Below are 21,942 nucleotides of genomic sequence, written 5' to 3' on the forward strand. Positions count from 1 at the left end.
AATATTAAGGAACATACTCAGTGGACAATTGCTATATTTCTGAATATGAATGAATTTGTCTTAAAATAATTTGTGTTGAAAGCCCCTGGCTTCCATGCATAGTGGAGAGAATGTCTGAGAAGAGGAGGACCTTGACTGCTCCTGAACCGGAGACCTCAGGTACACAAGGCATGCCCTCCATTTTCCTCCAAATTCTCCAGTTGAATGCAATTGGTATGACTACGATCTTCTCATTACTGTGATGCACAGATATCTGATCCTAAAACACCACATAAGCATTTTGACATAAGAATTGTATATTTCGCTGGTATCTTCTAGGTTGTGTTGATTACAAAAACACATTTCCAAACAGGTTTATAGGGTTTCCCAAAATTTATAACACAAGATTTGTGGTCAAACATTTTGTGTGTTTTTCTGTCTCCTACTTTTGCTTTTTTATTGTGTTTTCTCCTTTCCTTGGGAAAGCTGAGAATTAAATGTCTTTAAGTTATAATTTCCTTGTCAGCAGCATTGTGTTCCTAGCTGTTCCTACACTAATTTCAAATTCCAAGAAAAAATAGTAGCTGTTTTATCAGTTACTCACTACTGTCTAATGTTTATTATATTTATTCTTCACCATTTATGCATTTCATAAAGGTAATTTCATGGAATTAATCTAGATGGAAAGGTGTTTTCCTTCCTGCCACTGTCAGCTGTGTTTCTCAGGTTGCCAAATATTGCCATTGGGTTAACAAACTCACCCTGGCCTTGTCACCTGAAAACTTCATTATGACTTATGCTGTCCAAGAACAGCAATAGGTTGTGCAATGCTGTTCATAGAATGTGAAAAATTCCCCATAGAATGTGGGAAAAATTTACAAGCAAAATAATGCCATTAATTAATACAATAATAAAGCAAAACACATACATAAAGGCAGAGTACAACGAACTGTACTAAATAATATGATTTATAAGATGATAAAACTCTAAAATTATATTACTATAAATATGAGACAATATATTACTATAAATATGAGAAAATAGATTTTATCAAATTTTATTTTCTCCAAAATATTTTTTATGCATAATAGCACTTAGGATATTATAAGTAGCTTCTTACTTTTGAACATGTTTTCCTATTACTTTGGATGTCTACATTAAAAAACTTTTGTACCTAGTCTATTTGATGGTGCTATTTTCTCCACCTTTATCTGTGCTTATGTTCCTGCTTTTGAATTTACAATATTAAGATAGCCTACAGTGAAGCCATAATACTAAGAACGAACTTTAACTGCATTATCTGAGTGCTCAGGAGCTTCACGCTCAGGCCAACAATCTGGTTGTCACTGCTAATAGTAAATGCTGAGATGTACATTCAGATTTATGTATTTTAAGGCAGCTGTTAGAGGCAAATTCTCCTTTATACTCTGACTGATATGACTTTCATGATTTTTTCTATTTTGTTTTTATGATACTAACCATGTTATCTAAATTTCATAATTCTTTCATGGTGGGGTTTCCAGATTCACCAAATAACAATTCAAGTTGTAGTTAAGTTTGAAATTCAGAAAGATGACCGTAACTTTTTAGCATAACTATGAAATATTTTGCATACTTGAATGTAATAGTTGTATGTGATACTTTGGAGATACATACACCGAAGTAGTTATTCATTTTTTACCTGAAGTTTAAATACTATGTGTTGTGCTTTATTCTCTGAACTCTAATTCACAGAACCATGGTGCTCTCCTGTCCAGGCTGAACACTAATGCTCTTGAGAGTCATATTGAAGAAAGCCAACATTTTTAAATCTAATGGATACATTCATTTTGTGGTATGTGATGTTTAGAAAGAGGGAGCTAAAGTTAGTGGTCATGAGCTAAATACCCTGTGAGGTAAGAAATGAAAATATTAACATTATTATCTATGTTCTTTTATGTGATAAATTTTACTATTTTGGGGATATGACTTGTGATAGATGCAGTATATTAGTAAAATAATTCATATATAGTTACTAAATGATTACACATATATTAGTGGTTCGTGCCCAAATATTATTTTACTGGTACTGGACTGTGATTCTTAAAATGTGGAAATTATTGTGCCTTAATACTAATCTTACACTTGTTCCCACATAGCAGTAGAAGTCAACTGTGCTTAGCATGGTTCCATAAGTTGGTAGTAATTATCAGTTATTTGGTTTTTGTATTAAAGATAAATGGATTCCTTCAGTAGATTAAGATGTAGGAAAAGTGTTATAACAATTTAACAAAATATACAATATTTTCTTTATATGTTCATACATATTAGTCAGTTTTAGAGCAATATTCTCCACCATATATGACCTTCTGACTTGAAGCCAAGAACACTAGCAGAATGTCTGCATTGAAAACATAAGTAAACATTCTTTCATCTCAGGGAAAGGATCTGAATGCCTATGCACTTTTCCATTATTTATTTATTGGTGTCATCAGCTAAACTGTTCTCAGCATTAAATTGATTTATACAGTTGAAATAGTAATGCCTGCATCTAGAAAAATAACATGATAATATCATTGCAAACTTATTCAGTGAAATTTTACAAAGGGTTCTAATGTGAAAACATCTTGATTAAAATTCAAAAAAGAATCTTTTCCATAGAAGATCTAAATATTTTTAGAGGCACGGGAGGCTATCCCTCCATTAAAATCTCAAGAATAGCATCACCATGTAAATATTTCAATACAACCTCACAGATGTCAAAATGTAAAGAAATATGGTGACTGTCTTTCCAAAAATTGAAAGCTAGATTTTAACAATTTTCTTGTGAGATGAAAATAGTTTATATAATGGATCTCTTGAATTTAAAGTAAATTAGAAGATGGCCAGAATAATATTTAATAAAAATAGTGAATAAGATTGGTGATAAACAGACTAATGCTTTTCCAATGGTGTCCACATCCTAATCCCCAGACTGCAGATATATTAGGTCATGCAGCAATGGGAAATAACATTGCAGATAAAATAAAGGTTATAGTCACTTAACTTTAAAGCAGGGAGGTTATCCTGGATTACTAGGGTGAGCTTAATATAATCACAAGGGTCCTGAAATGTGAAAGAGAAATAGAGAAGAGAAAGTGTCGGAGTGATGCTGTCTTATTAGTCCATTCAAGATACTATAACAAAATATCATAGACTGAGTAGGTTATAAACAACAGAAATTTATTATTCACAGTGCTGGATGCTGAGAACTTCAAGATCAAAGTACTGGAAGATTTACTGTCTGGTGAGGGCCTGTATCCTAGTTCAGAGATGGCACCTTCTACATGTGTCCTCACACAACTGGAAGGGCAAGCCAGCTCCCTAGAACCTCTTATAGAAGGGTGCAGATCCCATTTATGAGGGCTTTTGTTGAAAATGTCCTAACTACTTCCCAAAGGTCCTACCTTCTAATACCATTACACTGGTGGTTTGGTTTTAACATACAAATTTAGAGAAAACAGAAACATGCAGGCTGAAATGAATGTCATGTTACAAAGACTCACTTGGACATTCTTTGTTTCCAGTTGCATGTTTTGGGGGTTCTTTTACCATTAGCATAAATTTGCTTCAGCTCAGCCATACAAACACTTCTGCATCATATACATGCCTGTCACCATTGTGTGTGCTGAATATTAAACAGTGAAATACAGAACAGTAAAGCAAAGTTTTCTAAAGAGTAAGGCCAAGAACCGTAGGAGCATAGAAAATGAGTACATTACGTAGACATGATAGAGGATATGCTGGTGTTTTACATACACTACATCATCACTTAATATCATGATAGGTTTTAGAAATGTGCAATTTTAAGTGTAAAAGTTTGTTTTATTCCATAGAAACTTAGTACCTGTTTATATCTATTAGCCTATGGTTAAATTGGTTTCATGATACAGTATATCATTTTGATTAAAGTCAATTTTTATGAACCTAGTGATTACATTAAGTGATCACTTATGTATATGTATACATATGTTAGATATGTATGTATATATGTGTGTGTGTACATAGGCTGGGCATGGTGGCTACTTTCTGTAATTCTAGCACTTTGGGAGGCCAAGGCAGAGGGATTACTTGAGCCCATGGACTTGAGACCAGCCTGGGCAACAGAGTAAGATCCTGTCCCTACAAAACAAAACAAAACGATTATGCACAAACACATTATATATATGTTACTTGGCATAAAATTAATGCTGACTATATATATGTGTAATGCTGACATATACATTTACGTATAGTGTCTCACACACACACTGAAGCATTGTGCAAATAAATACATGTAATGCTGAAGGAGTATTTTCTAATAATTTATATTACATTGTAAGTCTTAATAATTGGGAGAAATAAACATAATCATAGTTGTGATAATTTTAACTATAGAACAGCACTGAAGATGTCTAAACTTGTTTTTTCAGATATACAAATGTTTCCTCTTTGCCACTACAATGTACATACATATCATATATGTTATTAAAAAGCTGCTTTGTTTTACAAGTTGCTGTTGGAATCTCAGCCAATACTTTTCTGTTCCTCTTCAGCATCTTCACTCTCCTTCTGTATCACAGACTAAAACCCACTGACTTGATCATCTGTCCCTTGCCCCTCGTCCACATAGTGAACTTCTTCATTGCACTGTTATTGCAGTCTCCAAACCTGTTTGCATCATTGAACTTCAGAATGACTTCAAGTGTAAGGCACTTTTCCACCTGAGCAGGGTGTTGTGGGGCCTCTCCATCTGCACCACCTGCCCCCTGAGTGTGTTCCAGGCCACCACCATCAGCCCCAGCACCTCCTGATTGGCAAGGTTTAAACATAAATCTTCAAATTACATTATCCATGTTTTCTTCTTCTTATGGTTCCTCAACTTGTCTTTCAGTAGTAACAGGATCTTCTACACTGTAGCTGCTTCCAGTGTGAGCCAGACAAATGTACTGAATATAGGTAAGTACTGCCCAGTTTTCTCCATGAGCTTCATCCTCAGGGCCACGTTTCTTATTCTGACAACACTTAGGGATGCTTTCCTGGTAGGAATACTGCTGTTCTTAATTGCATACATGGTGACTCTCTTATTCAGGCCTCAGAGGTGATCCCACCACCTTCACAGCAATGGTCCTTCCCCAGGAGCTTCCCCTGAGAAATGGGCCATCCAGACCATACTGCTGCTGGTAAGTTTCTCTGTGGTCCTCTGTTGGGTGGATTTCATCATCTCCTTCTCCTCAGCAATGTTGTGGGCATATGGCCCAATCAACCAGCAAGTTCAGAGTCTTGTAGTGAATGTCTATGCCATGATCAGTCCTCTGGTGCTCCTCAGTTCAGATAAAAGAAGAACCAATATTCTGAAAAATACACAACAGAAGTGTCACAGATTTAATATCAATTAATAATAAAAATAATTCTTGGAAAAATGAGTTCTTCTGCCATCAGTTAAATCATTCCAGTAGCAGATAACTTACTTTAATTAATTAAAATATGTAAAAGTATACTTTTACTATATCTAAATAATTTTGAAACTGATGCTGCCAAGAACTTGGGTGATGTTTTTAAGTTTGATGTGTATGTTGACTGAAGTCCCATATGTCTTAGAAGTTTCTTACATTTCATTTTGATTTTGTAAAGTTTATACAAGGAAACTTTTCTCTCTTCTTGAGTTACATCGTTAAGAAGCTCATTGTTGGCAGGGCGTGATGGCTCACACCTGTAATCCCAGCACTTTGGGAGGCAGAGGCTGGTGGATCACCTGAGGTCAGGAGTTCAAGATTAGCCTGACCAACACAGTGAAGCCCCGTTTCTACTAAAAATACAAAAGTTAGCCGGACGTGGTGGCAGGCACCTGTAATCCCAGCTACTTGGGAGGCTGAGGCAGGAGAATTGCTTGAACCCGGGAGGCAGAGGTTGCAGTGAGGCAAGATTGTGCCAGTGTACTCCAGCCTGGGTCACAAAAGCGAAACTCCATCTCAAAAAAAAAAAAAAAAGAAGAAGTTCTTATTGTTTATAAAAGTGTTTTACTTTATAAATTTGTTTAGGCTACCCTCATTCATAAAAGATATTTTAGCCAGGTATCCAGTATAAGAACAATAATAATTTTTCTCGGCACTACTTCTCTGCTCTCTGACTCTACACAGGCTTTGGACATTTTGCTCTTATATTTATAGGTGGTTTCCTTTTCTTTCTCACACTTCTTTTAGTTTTCTGCTTATCTTTAGTATTTTATAGTTTGTTACATTGAGTTGTATTTTTATATCTTTTTGGTATAGTACAATTACACATTTAAATATTTGTATATCTGATTTACAATTTTAGAAATTAGTAAATTGTTTTACTACTGTGATTCATTATTTTATGTATTCTAGTGAATTGTTTTTATTCTATTTCAATACACATAATTATACTCATATTTTTATTTATTTTTATTTTTATTTTTGAGATTTACTGACTTTTTTTATTATTATACTTTAAGTTTTAGGGTACATGTGCACAGTGTGCAGGTTAGTTACATATGTATACATGTGCCATGCTGGTGTGCTGCACCCATTAACTCGTCATTCAGCATTAGGTATATCTCCTAATGCTATCCCTCCCCCCTCCCCCCACCCCACAACAGTCCCCAGAGTGTGATGTTCCCCTTCCTGTGTCCATGTGATCTCATTGTTCAATTCCCACCTATGAGTGAGAACATGCGGTGTTTGGTTTTTTGTCCTTGCGATAGTTTACTGAGGATGATGATTTCCAATTTCATCCATGTCCCTACAAAGGACATGAACTCATCATTTTTTATGGCTGCATAGTATTCCCTGGTGTATATGTGCCACATTTTCTTAATCCAGTCTATCATTGTTGGACATTTGGACTGGTTCCAAGTCTTTGCTATTGTGAATAGTGCCGCAATAAACATACGTGTGCGTGTGTCTTTATAGCAGCATGATTTATAGTCCTTTGGGTATATACTCAGTAATGGGATGGCTGGGTCAAATGGTATTTCTAGTTCTAGATCCCTGAGGAATCGCCACACTGACTTCCACAATGGTTGAACTAGTTTACAGTCCCACCAACAGTGTAAAAGTGTTCCTATTTCTCCACATCCTCTCCAGCACCTGTTGTTTCCTGACTTTTTAATGATTGCCATTCTAACTGGTGTGAGATGGTATCTCATTGTGGTTTTGATTTGCATTTCTCTGATGGCCAGTGATGAATTATACTCATATTTTTATTACCTTTGGTTTATCTGGTGATATTTATTCTTCTAAATATTATAATTCACTATTATTTTTGTCAGTTCAGCCTAATCCCAAACACTGTGCATTGAATTTATTTTTCAATTGCTCAACTTCTTTGTGGTTCTTTTCCAAATATGCTTGTTAAGTTTATAGTTTCTTGCTTTGCCAAAATATTTTCATTTTCTATTTTTTACCATTTACTTCACTTAAGCATTTTAAACACATTTTCAATATCTGAATTTTATGTGATGTCTAGTTTCTTCTAACTCTTCATCTTGGTAGCTTCTTTTGTACTTCATAGTATGTGAGAAATTATAATTTGAAAATAATTTTGGTTTTGTATTTGAGAGATTTTGTACAAAATAACTTTAGTCAGTACTTTCTTTGTTGTTTATTCCAAGAAGGTAGTTGAATAATCCCCAAAGCCTGAGGTCCCTGTGATCATCCAGTACTTGGAGGCGGCACTGGCTTCTCACTTTGATTACTCCTCTGGGTTGTTCTTTTAATTTACTTCTTGTCCTGGAAGGTTCCATGTTTTCTATTAGCTTTGGCGGGTATTTTATGAATTCTTGTAACTTCTGAGTATTTTCAGATGTCTGCATCAAATGAGATTTGTAAATACATTTTTGTTCTAAAACATCAAATATTCACCATGCATCTGTAAGTAAAATATTTCACATTGATATTTGTTGCAGAATAATGTCTCATTGGAAATCTCAACATTCTTCATTTAGAACACCACCGCCAATATCTACCATATGCTGGGATTATTGTGCAGGGTAATTTTTATTATTACTTGAATGTATATTTATATACTGCAGAAACTTTTAAAAGATAATCCTCCATGGTAAGGAATAATACATGTTTATGGCTAGAATTACTGTTTTTCCTTAATATTAAGATAGTATTGGTAGATTTAATTACCTGAATTTAGTCATTTGGCTCCAGTCAAAATGGTTTCTCCTTAGCAGTACTCTGACTTTGTAAAAGTAATCACATTTGGATTCTGTTTCCTCCAGTAGTTATTTAAAATGATTTTTTTGATTATTTGTATAACTTTTTTTTAATGATCTTTTAAAAACTAGTATGTGGTTATATATTACTTGTTACACTTTTTGTTTTCTTTATTTTTTGGTTGGTTACACCTTAAATGATTATTTCTATTGCCCTTTAATGGTACTTAGAAAATATCACATGTAAGACTTTTGCTTTTATAAAGTTAGTAATACATTTTCAAGCCTAAACTCTTGAAATTTTAATAATTTCTATGATATTTGAAAATTATTTTTATCTTCTTTTGAGTGCTAAAAGATAATATTTGTCTACCTGATTAACTAGCACAACTTTTAAAAAGTTATTTAGCACTCTTTATATTCATTTATTTGTTTTCTACAAGAAAAATTCTTTCTCTGATATTTGTGTGTTTGTTTTAGAGATGGGATCTCACCCTGTCACCCAGGCTGGAGTGCAATGGTATGGTCATGGCTCACTATAACCTCAAACACCTGGGTTTAAGCAGTCCTCCCATCTCAAACTCCCAAGTAGCAAGGAAGACAGGTGCATGCCACCATGTCTGGCTAATTTTTAATTTGTAGACATTGCCCAGCCTGGTTTCAAACTCCAGGCCTCAAGTTATCCTCCCACCTTGGTTTCCCAAACTGTTGGATTATAAGTATGAGCCACTGTGCCTGGCCTCTAGAATGATTTTAATGTCACCTAATATTTTTATAAAGGTATAAATTCCTCACTTACATGAAACTTTGGGTTACACATTAAACTCTTTGTTATTAAATATATACATACAAATGGCTTGGAATTGTGCCTAAAACATCATATATCCTTAAGTATTAACAACTCTGGAGCTCAGTACAATGGCTCACACCTGTAATTCCAACACTTTGAGATGCTGCTGTGGGACTGCCCACAGGAGTTCAAGACAAGGCTGGAAAACATAGTGAGACCCCATCTCTAGAAAAAAATTTAAAAATTAGCCTGGCATGGTGACAAGTGCCTGTAGCCCCAAGCTACTCAGGAGGGTGAGGTGGGAAAATCACCTGAGCTCAGAAGTTTGAGGTTGCAGTGAGCTATAATTGTGCCACTGCACTCCAGTCTGAGCAACAGAGACCCTGTCTCTAAAAAATTTTAAAACAACTCTAGGCCGTGTGTGTTGGCTCATGCCTGTAATCCCAGCACTTTGGAAGGCTGAGGTGGGTGGATCACAAGGTCAAGAGTTCAAGACCAGCCTGGCCTACATAGTGAAACCCTGTCTCTACTAAAAATACAAAAAATTGGCCAGGCAAGGTGGTGGGCAGCTGTAATCCTAGCTACTCAGCAGGCTGAGGCAGGAGAATCGCTTGAACCCGGGAGGTGGATGTTGCAGTGAGCCAAGATCACGCCACTGTACTAAACAACTCTGATATATTAGGTTTTTATCTTTTCATGCCATTCTTAATTTACCATGTCATTTTGTATATGTTTTTCTTGAAATTTATATTCCTGTCCCGTCTAAATATTGATTAAAAGAGAGGTAGGCACAAACTTTTATTTTGGTTACATTTTGCAAAGTTCTCTAATTTACTTTAGATGATGGGTCCCATTTACTTCATGAACATATGTGAGTATTCAGTACAACAAGTACAATAATCTCCTCCCTACAACAGAGGACCCTGAGACACTAGGGAAACATGGATTGCCAAAATCTTTGTCTTTCCACATTATTCTTCCCTTTACTTTTTATTGCAATGAAAATATAAAAAGATAGTATGCTACAAATTAGAAATTGATGAGTGGATAATATGCATACGTTATTACAGTAAGTTCAAGAATAAGTAGAATATATCAATAGAACCAAAACAATTAAAGAGATTAAACTTTTTCTATGAAGAAAAGCTCAGTAGATAGTTTCACTTGTAAATTTGACCAAATATTTAATAATGAGTTAAAACCAGGTCTTTTAGTTGACTGCCCCACAAAAACAAAAACAAAAACAAAACAAAACAAAACAAAAAACTGAATAACAGAAGAAACTTACCAGTTCATTCCATGAGGCCAGTATTGCCCAGACAAAAGTCAGGAAAAATCACTACAAGACTATAGACTATCATCCCTTATCCATATTGACACAGAAATCCACAAAAATAATAACAAAATAAATGTAGCCACAAATGAAAATTATTGGACACCATTACCAAGAGGGGTATCTCACAATACAAATTGAACATTCAAAAATCAGTCAATATAATACAGCTTAATAAAACAATAAAATATCAAAATGATCATTCTGAAAAACACAGAACATTTGACAAATCTAGACCCATTTATGAAAAAACCCTAACTAGACTAGAAACACAAGCAAAATTTTTACACCTGCTATGAGACATCTATTAAAAACCTACAGCTAATATCATGCATAATGTTGAAATCCTGGGTTTGAGAACATTAGTTTGGAAACAAGACAAGAATATATTTTTACCACTTCTATTTTAACAGTACACTGGAGATTTTGGCCAGAAATATCATGGAACAAAAATAAATTCATGACCTTCAGATAAAGATCGGAAGCCTATTCAGATGACATCCTGTATATAAAACTTTCTAGAAAATTCGGCCAGGCATGGTGGCTCACGCCTATAATCCCAGCACTTTGGGAGGCCGAGGCGGGGGGATCACCTGAAGTCAGGAGTTCGAGACCAGCCTGGCTAACATGGTGAAACCCCGTTTCTGCTAAAAATACAAAAAATTAGCCAGGCGTGGTGGTGCGCGCCTGTAATCCCAGCTATTCGGGGGGCTGAGGCAGGAGAATTGCTTGAACCCAGGAGGCGGAGGTTGCAGTGAGCCAAGATCACGCCATTGCACTCCAGCTTGGGCAACAAGAGCGAAACTCCGTCTCAAAAAAAAAAAAAAAAAGAAAAGAAAAAAAGGAAAAGAAAAAAGAAAATTCACAAATACCCACTATAATAAATGAGTTAAGACTGCATGATTTAAAATAAATATAAAAATATTAATAAAAATTCTATACCCTAGCAATGAACAATCTCAACATGACATGAAGAAACAATTCCATTTACAATAGTTTCAAAAGGTAAGGCTGATTGTGGTGGCTCACAACTGTAATCCCACCACTTTGGGAGGCTATGGCAGGAGGACTGCTTGAGGCAAGGATTTCGAGACCAGCTTGGGCACACACAGAAAGACCCCATATGTACAAAAATATTTAAAATCCATGGAATGTGGTGGCATGCACCTGTAGTCTCAGGAGGCTGAGACTGCAGAATTGCTTGCACTTAGGAAGTTGAGGCTGCAGTGAACCATGATTATGCCACTGAACTCTAGCCAAGTTGACAGAGGCAGACACTGCCTCAAAAAAAAAAGAAAAAAAAGAAAGAAAAAAGAAAGAAAGAATTAATTATCTGCAGAAGGTTTTAAGGCTCTGCTCCAAAATTATAAGGACCTACACCAGGCTTTATGTATAGCAACCTATCAAAGATACAACAGCATTCCTATCTCCCAGTCACACCTTAAAAACCATTGCATCTGCAGTCATATGGCACAAGTGGCAAAGTAGCTTGCATTGCACTCTGGACTTTTTGCAGGCCTTCTATTATTCTGTGCCCAATTTAAAAGTAGCAGCTTTCTATTACATTCATTGAATGGGCCAGGGTATCATACTCAAACTAGGAATGGGTTTCTCATAACCCAAAGAAACCTGCCAGCTCTTGCGCCTTTTTTTTGATGTAGGAGAATGTATACGTAACCACTTTTTCTTCATTCTAAAAGGTATATTATAACATGCCCCATATTATTGGACTCCTAGAAATATCACTAGCACAGAAATGAGATCAAACAGAGACCTCTTGTGGGGGCCCATGGGCACACAACCATAAAAGTTAAAAACAAAAACAGAAACAAAGAAAAAACAAACAAACAAAAACTTCAGTTTCTTTACACTGTGAACAAATGTACATTAAAATGTTGTAATAAAACAGTGACTAAAAGTAACTAATGTAATAATAGTCAAACACCGTGATGCCATGTCTGAGACTCATAAATATTTTCAATTCCATGCTAGCAACACTAACTTCAGGGGACACGCCCCTAGCACAGCAGTTGTTAACATACGGTTGCTCTGTGTGCAGTAGCAGTGGCCTGTCTTAGGCCAGCAACATCACATACATACATACATCTTCTTTGTCAATACTCTAAAGCTTTCAAATTCAGATATGAGATACTTGCTTGACTGCTTAAGCACATATGTTGTAACACACAGAGCATAATGAAAAAGCTCTTCAAAATTTATGGTGTGAAGAAAAGTAAATATCCTGAGTTGTTTTTCATTAATTCAGTGTTGAAGGAAGCCTTGTTTCTTCTGTATTACACATGTGAAGTACAATTTTGATAAATTTATTAGTGGCGAAAATATCATTTAAGGAGGAAAAAATGATATAAGTTGAATGATAACACACACATATTTCTGGCTTAGAATTTGAGGAGGTGGAGGTGGAATAATGTCTCTATTTTTGGCAGGAGCCTCTGAGAATAAGTGCAATGGGTTAATAAGGCGGAAGGGCCTCAGGGTGCTAATTTCTTCTCCCTTTGCCCAGAAATGAGCTGTGACATCACTCAGGGCTTTCTCCTTCACATGCTCCCTTTCTTTGCGATTGATGTCACAAAGATCTGCTGACACTCTCTGTGACAGAGCTGTTTGGAACTTACCTTGTGACCCCATTGTGAGCTGCTAGCTCCCATCTCCCCATCCAGAGAGCAGCTCCTAGTGCCGATCCCCAAGTGCAGGGTGCTCTGAGTTTCTGTCCTCCTTGACAAACCTAGAAATGGGAAAGAGAGATTTCAGGGTGGGGCTTGAGCCATAATTGATCCAGGGTCAGTCTGTGGCATAAGAGCTGCACCTCAGCCTAGAGCACATGCCCAACATGCTCGTCACCAAATGTTCAATCAAGGACCCTCTGGGGCACACTGTCTAGGCTGACGTATAGCCCTTTTGATGCTGACTTTCTTCTTGAATGTATTTACCACAGTCCCTGACTCAGAATAGTGCTCAATAAATAGCATGTTTCCTCTTTTTCCTGCCAGGGAGTTAAAAAAAAACAAACAAACAGCTACATGGGAAATTATAGAAGAGAAAGAGGTTTATGATTGAAGTGAGGGTCAGGAACTTTTGTGGATGAGGCAGATTTTAGCCAAGATTTGAAGGAGAGATTCATTCATTCATTCAACAGATGCTGCAATATACCTGATATGTTTCAGGTATTTTAATGAAATAAGAATAGGGCTGGGCATGGTGGCTCACGCCTGTAATCCCAGAACTTTGGGAGGCCGAGGCGGGGGGATCACCTGAGGTCAGGAGTTCAAGACCAGCCTGGCCAACATGGCAAAACCTCGTCTCTACTAAAAATACAAAAATTAGCTGGGCATAGTGGCGTGCACCTGTAATCCCAGCTTCTCAGGAAGCTGAGGCAGGAGAATCGCTTGAACCTGGGAGGTGGAGGTTGCAGTGAGCCGAGATCATGCCACTGCACTCCGGCCTGGGCAACAGAGAAAGACTCTATCTCAAAAAATAAAAATAAAAAAGAATATAACAGTGACCACCATCACAAGGTGTTCAATCTAGTGAGGCCGAGAAACTTCCCCCAAATCATCACACAAATATAAACTTCATGAGAGCAAACTCAATGTCCAATAGGAAAATGGTAAAATTATGAAATGTTCTTTTGATTTAATGTTATATAGCTACTGAGGTTGTTTCAAATAATTATAAAATGATCATAAGAACTGTTATATTCTAAAAGTATGGTATAAAAGTACAGAGTATAATTCTTATTTTATAAAAAATAAATGCGTATTTACCTCTGCATGGAGGTGGTTCTATGTCACACTAACCTGTGGTTATTTATCCCTGGTGATGGGATTAGAAAGCATAGACCACATTCTCTTAAAAGAGTAAGGCTGTGGCCAGGAGGCAAGTAGATTTGTTTTTCCACTGTTTGAATTTGCAATTAGATACTCTGCATGCTTTAAATGTAACGGAAGTTGTGATATATACTCATATTCTCATGGTAGGTTGTTCCATTTTGGTTTTGATGTTGGGGAGGAATAAGGTGAAGGTCCCTGTGGACTCTTCTTGTTCAGTGGCACACGTGTGGTCCTGGGGAAAGCCGTCACACAGTGGGCTCTGAAAAATGTGGCCTATGGCCACGAATTCCCTTTCAGTCCCTGCCTAAGCAAGATTCATCTTCCTCTGCCTCCTTTTTCATTTCTTTTCTTCTATTGTCTGGTATTTTTGAAGATAAAAATTTGTTTCCAAAGGGGAAGTTCCATAAATTCTTCCAAGAATAATGATGGAAGTTTGATTTCCAAGTGAGTGAGTATTCCTGGGCAACTGATTAAATCCCTTTGTCAATACTAAAAATCTGGCTTGTTCTGGATTAGTTCCACCATCTCACCATGATAACTCCCTCTTCTATAATCCCCACCAGAAATGACCGCTTTGCTTGAAAGCTTTTCCCTGAGAAGTCAGTGGTGTGTTACTCCTTTGTCAGCTTAAAAAAAAATAATTATACATTTCTGGGATTTTGTTTTGTGTCCCTGTGTTTTTTTAAGCAACTGGTGTTTTCAAGCTAAAAATTAGAAGTATTATGGAAGTACTGATGATGTACTCAGAGGAAAACAATAAAGCATATGATTTATTTGTTATAAGATGTAAAAGTTCTAGAAGATTTTCCTCTGATTTGTAAATTTTTTCCTCTCAAGAAAGTTTTTCCTTATGTTTTATAATTTCTTTATTTTAAAGACCTGCTGGGTTACTTAAAGTATGATAGTTCTGTTGGTGGAGTGAGGATAATGCTGCATTCAACCTGCCTTTTGTGGCATCTTGCTTACCCTACTTTGCAGAACAGAGATACCAAGAATCGGCCTTATGAAGCTGGGGCTATTTTTGCATTGTGATTTCAGAGATGCTGAAAAGACCTCTGACTGATTTCCTAATACTCAAAATGATACAGTCAGGGACTTGGGAGTTTAGGTCTTAAGACTTTTCTTCATGAGTTTCTGTTAAAATCTAAGATAAAAAGTAGCTGCCTTGAAGAATCTTACCAGGGTTTGCTGCCAGCCAACTGAATGACTTATTGGAGAAAGGACTCATGACTCCTGGGCCTGAGGGACAGACAGACAGGGAGATGGCTTCAGCAAGGACTTTCCACAGGTGACCCTGGTTCTGCAGTGACAGAAGCTCCTGTTGCACAAGGTTGTAAAATTATTCAGAAAGAGTAGGGATAATGCACCTACCTTTTACCTGCTTTCAAACTCGTTGACAATTTACTTCTGGGAATTATTTTTTCTCTTCTCCAGTTAATTTATAGTCTATCTCATTTCTTGTCTTTTCTGCCAACCATTGTATTTTTTTAGGGACAGTTGTGAGACATAAACTATGATTTCCTATCAGAGTGCTTGTTACAATTCCGTTCTACTTTTCTGTGAAAATGTGCAACCTTCCAACTCTCAGATATCATCTTTCCCCTTTCTCAATTCTTGTTTTGCTTCTTGCAAGTGTTTTTCTTTTCTTTTCTCTCTCTCTCTCTCTCTTTTTTTTTTTTTGAGACGGAATTTTGCTCTTGTTGCCCAGGCTGGAGTGCAATGGTGCGATCTCGGCTCACCACAACCTCCACCTCTTGGGTTCAAGCAATTCTCCTGCCTCAGCCTCCCAGGTAGCTGAGACTACAGGCATGCGCCACCGTGCCTGGCTAATTTTGTATTTTTAGTAGACACGATTCTTCTCCATGTTGGTCAGGCTAGTCTCGAACTCCCAACCTCAGGTGATCTTCCTGCCTGGGTCTCCCAAAGTGCTGGGATTACAGGTGTGAGCCACCATGCCTGGCTGCTTCTTGCAAGTTTTTGAACATGTTAGTGAAGAAGCAGTTGAGTCATTTTGTGAAATAAATTTCTATTTACAAACACAGCAAGATGACACATTCATGGACTCCAAACATAGGTAGAGCTGTCCCTCCTTATTTCTGCATTCCTGGATTCAACAAATGCGAATCAAAAATATTTTAATAAGGTTTCTGTACTGAACATTTACAGAATTTTATTTTTCTTTTCACTATTCCCTAAACAACACAGCATAACAACAATTTAGGTATTAAAAGTAATCTAGAGAAGATTTAAAGTATGCAGGAGAATATGCATAGGTTATATGTAAATACTATGCCATTATACATAAAGAACTTATACATCCATGCATTTTGGTATCCAAGAGGACTCCTAGAACAAATCCTCCAGAAATAGCAAAGAAATATGATAAAGAGTTTACAGTGTTCATAAAACTCTAGCTGCTTACTAGAACAACAGTTCGATGAAATAAAAGGCAGACTTGAAACTGTCCTTGGCCTGTATGGCTTGGCTGGCAGCCCCTGGCTTGCATGCCCCTTCTAGCAAGATGCACGTTAAGGCCACTATGTGCAGCTGAGGGAGAGTCAGGTGGCTCTTCACCAGGAGCAGATCACATCCTTCTTTTGTCACATTTCTGCCTCTTAAGAGTGTCATGCTGAGAGGCATGCCTTCTTGATGCAGAAAAGAATTTGTTGGCAAGCTCTGCCAAACATCTGTTTCCATGTACTTCCTATGTACCCACAGTTGCAGATCATGGGAAATTAGATAGTTTATCAAAAATAGCTTTCACTTTTCAAAACGTTCCTTTTTAGTTTTGGTTGAAAAAGACAGAAGACACAGTCCTAATTTCAGAAATGAAAGAGGATCTATCATTACTGATCCCATGAAGAGTTAAAGCATAATAAAGAAACATTATAAACCACTCTTTGCCCACAAATTTGGTAACCCAAATGTAATAGACAAATTCTTTGAAGGAAACAACCTACCCGAACTCACACAATAAGAAACAGACAATTTGAATAGTACTACATCTATTAAAGAAATTGGGTCAATGATAAGTAACCTTACCAAATAGAAAGTACCAGACCCAGATGAGGTAACTAGTATATTTATGCAAATATTTAAGAGAAATTATTCCAACCCTCTACAATCTCCTCCAGAAAACAGAAGCAGAGTGAATACTTTCAAACTATTCAAGGGGGCCAGGATTACCATAATGCCAAATTCAGACAGAGACGTTACAAGAAAAAAATGCAGGACAATATCTCACATGAAGAAAGATGCAAAAATCCTCACCAAAATATTAAGAAATCAAGTCCAAAAATGTAAAAAATAATTATATACTGCAACCCAGTGAGATTTATTACAGGCATGCCAGGCTGGTTCAACATTTGAAAATAAATTAGGCTAAGTGTGGTGGCTTATACCTGTAATCCTAAATGCAGTAGGAAGCCAAGGAGGGAGGATCACTTGAGGCCAGGAGTTCAAACTAAGCCTGGGCAACATAGCAAGACTCTGTCTTTAAAAAAAATTAGTTCATCATATTAAGTTTTAAAAAGATAAGATTTCATCAATACATTCAGAAAAATCATTTGACAATATCCAAAACCCATTCATGAGAAAAACTCTCCGCAGACTAGAAATAGAGGAAAACTTCCTCAATTTCATAAATAATGTCTATTAAAAAAACCTGCACCTGGCCAGGCACAGTGCCTCATGCCTGTAATCCCAGCACTTTGGGAGGCTGAGGTGGGTGCATCATGAGATCAGGAGATTGAGACCATCCTGGCCAACATGGTGAAACCCCGTCTCTACTAAAATACAAAAAAGTAGCCGGGCATGCTGGTGCGTGCCTGTTGTCCCAGCTACTTGGGAGGCTGAGGCAAGGAATTGCTTGAACCCGGGAGGCGGAGGTTGCAACGAGTTGAGGTCACACCACTGCACTCTAGCCTGGTGACAGAGTGAGACGACATCTCAAGAAAAAAAAAAAAAAAAAAAACCTGCATCTAACCTCATACTGAATGTAGAAACACTAGATTCCTTCCTGCTAAGATCAGGAGCAAGGCAAAGATGTCTCCTCTCACCATTCCTATATGATATTATACTATAAGCCCTAGGTAATGCAATAAGACAAGAATAGAAAAGGTACATAGACTGGGAAGGAAGAAATAAAACAGTCTTTTTACACAGATGATATAATTACCTATGGAGAAATACAAAAAGATCACAAAACAAAATCTTAGAATAACCATTTTTAATGAGCAATTATAGCAACTTTGCACAATATAAGATTAATATACAAATGTCAATTACTGTCCTATATATCAGTAATGTAATTAGAATTTGAAATTTAAAAATTCAGTGACATTTATGCTAGCACCAATAACAATGAAATTCTTTAGGTACAAATATAAGAAAATAAATATAAATATAGAAACCATATGAAGAAAACTACAAAACTGTGAAAACATCAAAGAAGATCTAAATAAATGGAGAGATAATCCACATTCAAGTAAAGAAGGATTCAACGTTGTTAAAACGTCAGTACTTCCCAACTAGATCTACATATTCAGTGCAATCCCAATCAAAATTCCACAAAGCTAGTTTGTGGATATTGACAAACTGATTCTAAAGTTTATATGGAAAGGTAAAAGATTCAGAATAACCAAGAAAATATTTTAAAAGAACAGTTATAGGAATGACACTACCCAACTGTAAGCACTACTATAAAGCTACAGTAATCAAAACAACACGGTACTGGTAAAAAATAATAGAGAAACAGATCAATCAAACAAAAGATAAAGCTCATAAATTGACCCATGAAATATAGTCAGCTTATCTTTGAGGAAAAAGCAAAGGAAATTCAATTGAGAAACAATACTTTTTCAACAAACAGTACTGGAACAACTGGACATCCACATACAAGAGAAAAGAAGAAAAAAAAAACCCTAAACCCAGACCTGACAACTTTCACAGAAATTACTAAGAATGGATCATAGACCTATATAGGAGGAAAACTCACAAAACTCCTAGAAGATAACAAAGAGCAGAATCTGAATTACCTCAGGTTTTGCTCCCCTGATAAAACACCAGAAACGCTGGGGGCGGTGGCTCATACCTGTAATCCCAGCACTTTGGGAGGCCGAGGTGGGTGGATCATGAGGTCAGTAGATTGAGACCATCCTGGCCAACATGGTGAAACCCCATCTCTACTAGAAATACAAAAATTAGCTGAGTGTGGCAGCGTGTGCCTGTAGTCCCAGCTACTTGGGAGACTGAGGCAGGAGAATCACTTGAACCTGGGAGGAGGAGGGCGCAGTGAGCTGAGATCAGCCACTGCACTCCAGCCTGGGTGACACGGCGAGACTCCATTACAGAGAAATGAAAATTATAAAAAGAATGGGATACAGAGATAATGAAATGAAAAATTAAAAAGACCTTTGAGTTTATAAACAGAGTAGAAACAGAAGACAGCAATAGAAATCATCATCATCCAATCTGAAGAGTGAAACAAGTTTGAAGAAAATGAAAAGCTCCTTAGAGACCTGTGGAATGACTGAGTCCGAGAAAGAGAGGGAGAGACAGAAAAATTAAATATGATACAAGAGCAAATAAACAACTCATAGCTGAAAACTTGCAAAATTTGGTCAAAACCTCAAATTTGTATATTCAAAAGATGAGCACACTTCAAAAGAAAATACACATAAAACCATACCAAGGCCCTATTAGAAAACTGGCAGGGCAGGGTTTTCAAGGGACTTGCTATGATTTCTCATTTTCACTATTTATAATAATGGACAATATGCTCTCCTTAGAGTTTTCTTCCTGCAGAAAGTCTGATATGTCAGGTGCAGATGACTCTTTAGTCTATTTTTCAAGGTTTAATTTCTTACCTTGGAAATCAATTAAATTTGTTTTTTCAAAATTTTGCAGTAAAATTGATGCTCCGAAAAGATGCCCAGGGAGATTCTGTCCTGCTGCGTCCGCCCTGCACAGAACTAACGCTATGCCAACGCCAGTTTCAAAAGCGTGTAGTTGTGGAGTACTTAAGAGTTAATCTAAAAAAGCGAATAGAAAAATGGATTCAATAAATGATCACTGTTAAGTTCCATCGGCAAAGTCTTAAAAGTGGTCCCAAAGGGAGTATTTAATAAGAGGTAAAGATTTTTCCAGGGCACCCTATTCAGAGCAAAAACAAAGACACTGTCCAAACCTCACCACACAAACTTCCTCATGTGTTGGGAGGAACCAAGGCACTCTCTGGTCCTGCACCTGTGTTAGTTATGGCCGGGAGGTCTACACTAGGACCCCAAGGCCTGGGAACCAGCCTGGGTGGGGGACAAAGAAGTGGTGGATGTGGCTCGCAAAGTAGTTTAGGTGGTCCCTTCCCCGTGGCAGTTTCCTGACTGGATGCAGCAGGGTCAGGCCTTTCCCCTGGGACATTTTCTCATCGTTATTATAGTGGCAGGAGCGCCCCTGTGCGAGGCCTGACCCAGGTGTGGACCATGCAGCCAGCCCGGGGTCCAACAGGTGCATCTGGGGAGTACAGGGGGATTCGTGGCAGCCCAGAGAGAGAGAAAAAGGTGGTTTTCAAAAGGGAAGTGCCAGGTTACCAGAGACTGGGTACCTTCACATGAGGCAGTGAGTGAGCTAGTAGTCTCGGACACTCACGAGGGAGCTTCCCGCGCTGGACCAAGGGGAGCACTACGCATGTCTGAAGGGGTGTGGCCAGGGGAGGGACAATAAGAGGACGTGGCTAAAACGAGTGGCCCTTCAGAGGGAAAGGGCGGTGTCGAGCCGGCTGCTGGGGGGGGCAAGCGTTACCATAGAAACCCTGCTGCAGAGTCTGTGAGAGGCTCTTGGCCTCTACCTGGTCTGTGGAAAATCAAACTCTGGGCACAAGTCATGAAGCCAGCACGTTGGGGAGACACCGTGTCACAATGACAAGGTGAGATCAGCCGCCCTGGCCAAGCTGTCTCCTCGCGGGCAGGAGAGGTTTGTGAACAGCCAAGCTTCCCACCGCACGGCGGAACTGCACTGGAAGCCTGGAGGAGCTCGGTGGAGGAGGGACCTTTGCTGGGAATGGGGGGAGCTGTGGTCTCTTATCCGCACCCAGCTATTAGTCGTAGGCTCGCAGGACTACAATCCCAGCACTCAACAGGATTGTGAGCGGTGCGGATCCCTGGAGGGAGACATGGCGCGCTTTGCTCCTGCGGGGTATGCAGGCAGGAGTAGTTTTAGCCGCTTCCGGCCGTTGATCGCAGGCGATCAACTACAGTCCCAGCATGCAACGGGAGTGGGGGGTGGTGCGAATGCCTGGAGGAAGGGGCCGCGTGGTGCGCGCCTCGCCAGGCATTCTGGGAGTAGTTTCTTAACCGCTTTCGGCTGTTGGTCGCAGGGCTACCGGCCTACAGTCCCAGCAAGCGCCGGGCTGCGGGGTGGTGAGCAGTCCCGGAGGGAGGCGCAAGCCGTGTGGACCTCTCTGCTTCCAAACCTATGCTGGCCACTGATTCTGTGCCATCCCTGGCTAAGGGGAGTGAGTCCAGAGAGGGACTTGAGGGGCAAGTCGGGGCTGGGCAGTGAGAAGAGTGTGACGCTGCGAAGTGCACCTCGTCTTTGCCTAAATCGGGCGGGTCTCAGCCTCACCCCACCTCTCGCTGCTCAGCTCGGTTTCCCTCCAGAGCATCACGCCTCCTCCAGCACAGGAGCCGCCTGCTTTCCTAGGCTGCTGTGGAACTGGCCTGAGGTCCCAGACGCTGTCCATTGTGCTGCCGCCCTCCGCGCTCTCCAGCCAGAGCGCCAGTTCACCGGCTTTTGGGAGAACTCCGCCGCC

The 21,942-nt window shown here is 38.5% G+C and overlaps 2 long non-coding RNA genes and 1 pseudogene across 8 annotated transcripts in view; 2 read left to right on the top strand and 1 right to left on the bottom strand.

Annotated features, from left to right (window-relative positions):
* The window catches only part of LOC129144574 (uncharacterized), a 25,974-nt gene extending 19,069 nt beyond the window's left edge, over positions 1-6,905 (top strand). For 2 of the 3 annotated variants that reach the window (XR_010158861.1, XR_010158860.1), the window contains 6 exons: positions 83-159; positions 1,714-1,874; positions 4,533-4,683; positions 4,871-4,935; positions 5,069-5,159; positions 5,643-5,950. This is a non-coding gene — a long non-coding RNA (uncharacterized LOC129144574). Of the gene's footprint in view, positions 1-82; positions 160-1,713; positions 1,875-4,532; positions 4,684-4,870; positions 4,936-5,068; positions 5,160-5,642 lie in introns of all 3 variants that reach the window. The other variant, XR_008549009.2, reaches the window with a different exon arrangement.
* LOC134810539 (uncharacterized) lies at positions 4,288-21,457 on the bottom strand. 5 transcript variants are annotated; one of them, XR_010158868.1, is made up of 5 exons: positions 20,934-21,407; positions 20,003-20,167; positions 15,507-16,239; positions 12,921-13,030; positions 4,288-5,330 (listed from the first exon to the last, which is right to left on the bottom strand). It is a non-coding gene; the product is annotated as an uncharacterized LOC134810539 (long non-coding RNA). The 5 variants fall into 5 exon arrangements; XR_010158866.1 differs by having other exon boundaries at positions 21,222-21,385; XR_010158864.1 differs by lacking the exon at positions 15,507-16,239 and having other exon boundaries at positions 21,222-21,457.
* On the top strand, positions 4,459-5,375 carry PANTROV1R-PS220 (vomeronasal 1 receptor panTroV1R-ps220 pseudogene; annotated as a pseudogene).
* Positions 21,458-21,942: the final 485 nt, after the last annotated feature.

The sequence above is a fragment of the Pan troglodytes genome, chromosome 6 (genome assembly GCF_028858775.2).
Source record: "Pan troglodytes isolate AG18354 chromosome 6, NHGRI_mPanTro3-v2.0_pri, whole genome shotgun sequence".
Classification (NCBI taxonomy): domain Eukaryota; kingdom Metazoa; phylum Chordata; class Mammalia; order Primates; family Hominidae; genus Pan; species Pan troglodytes.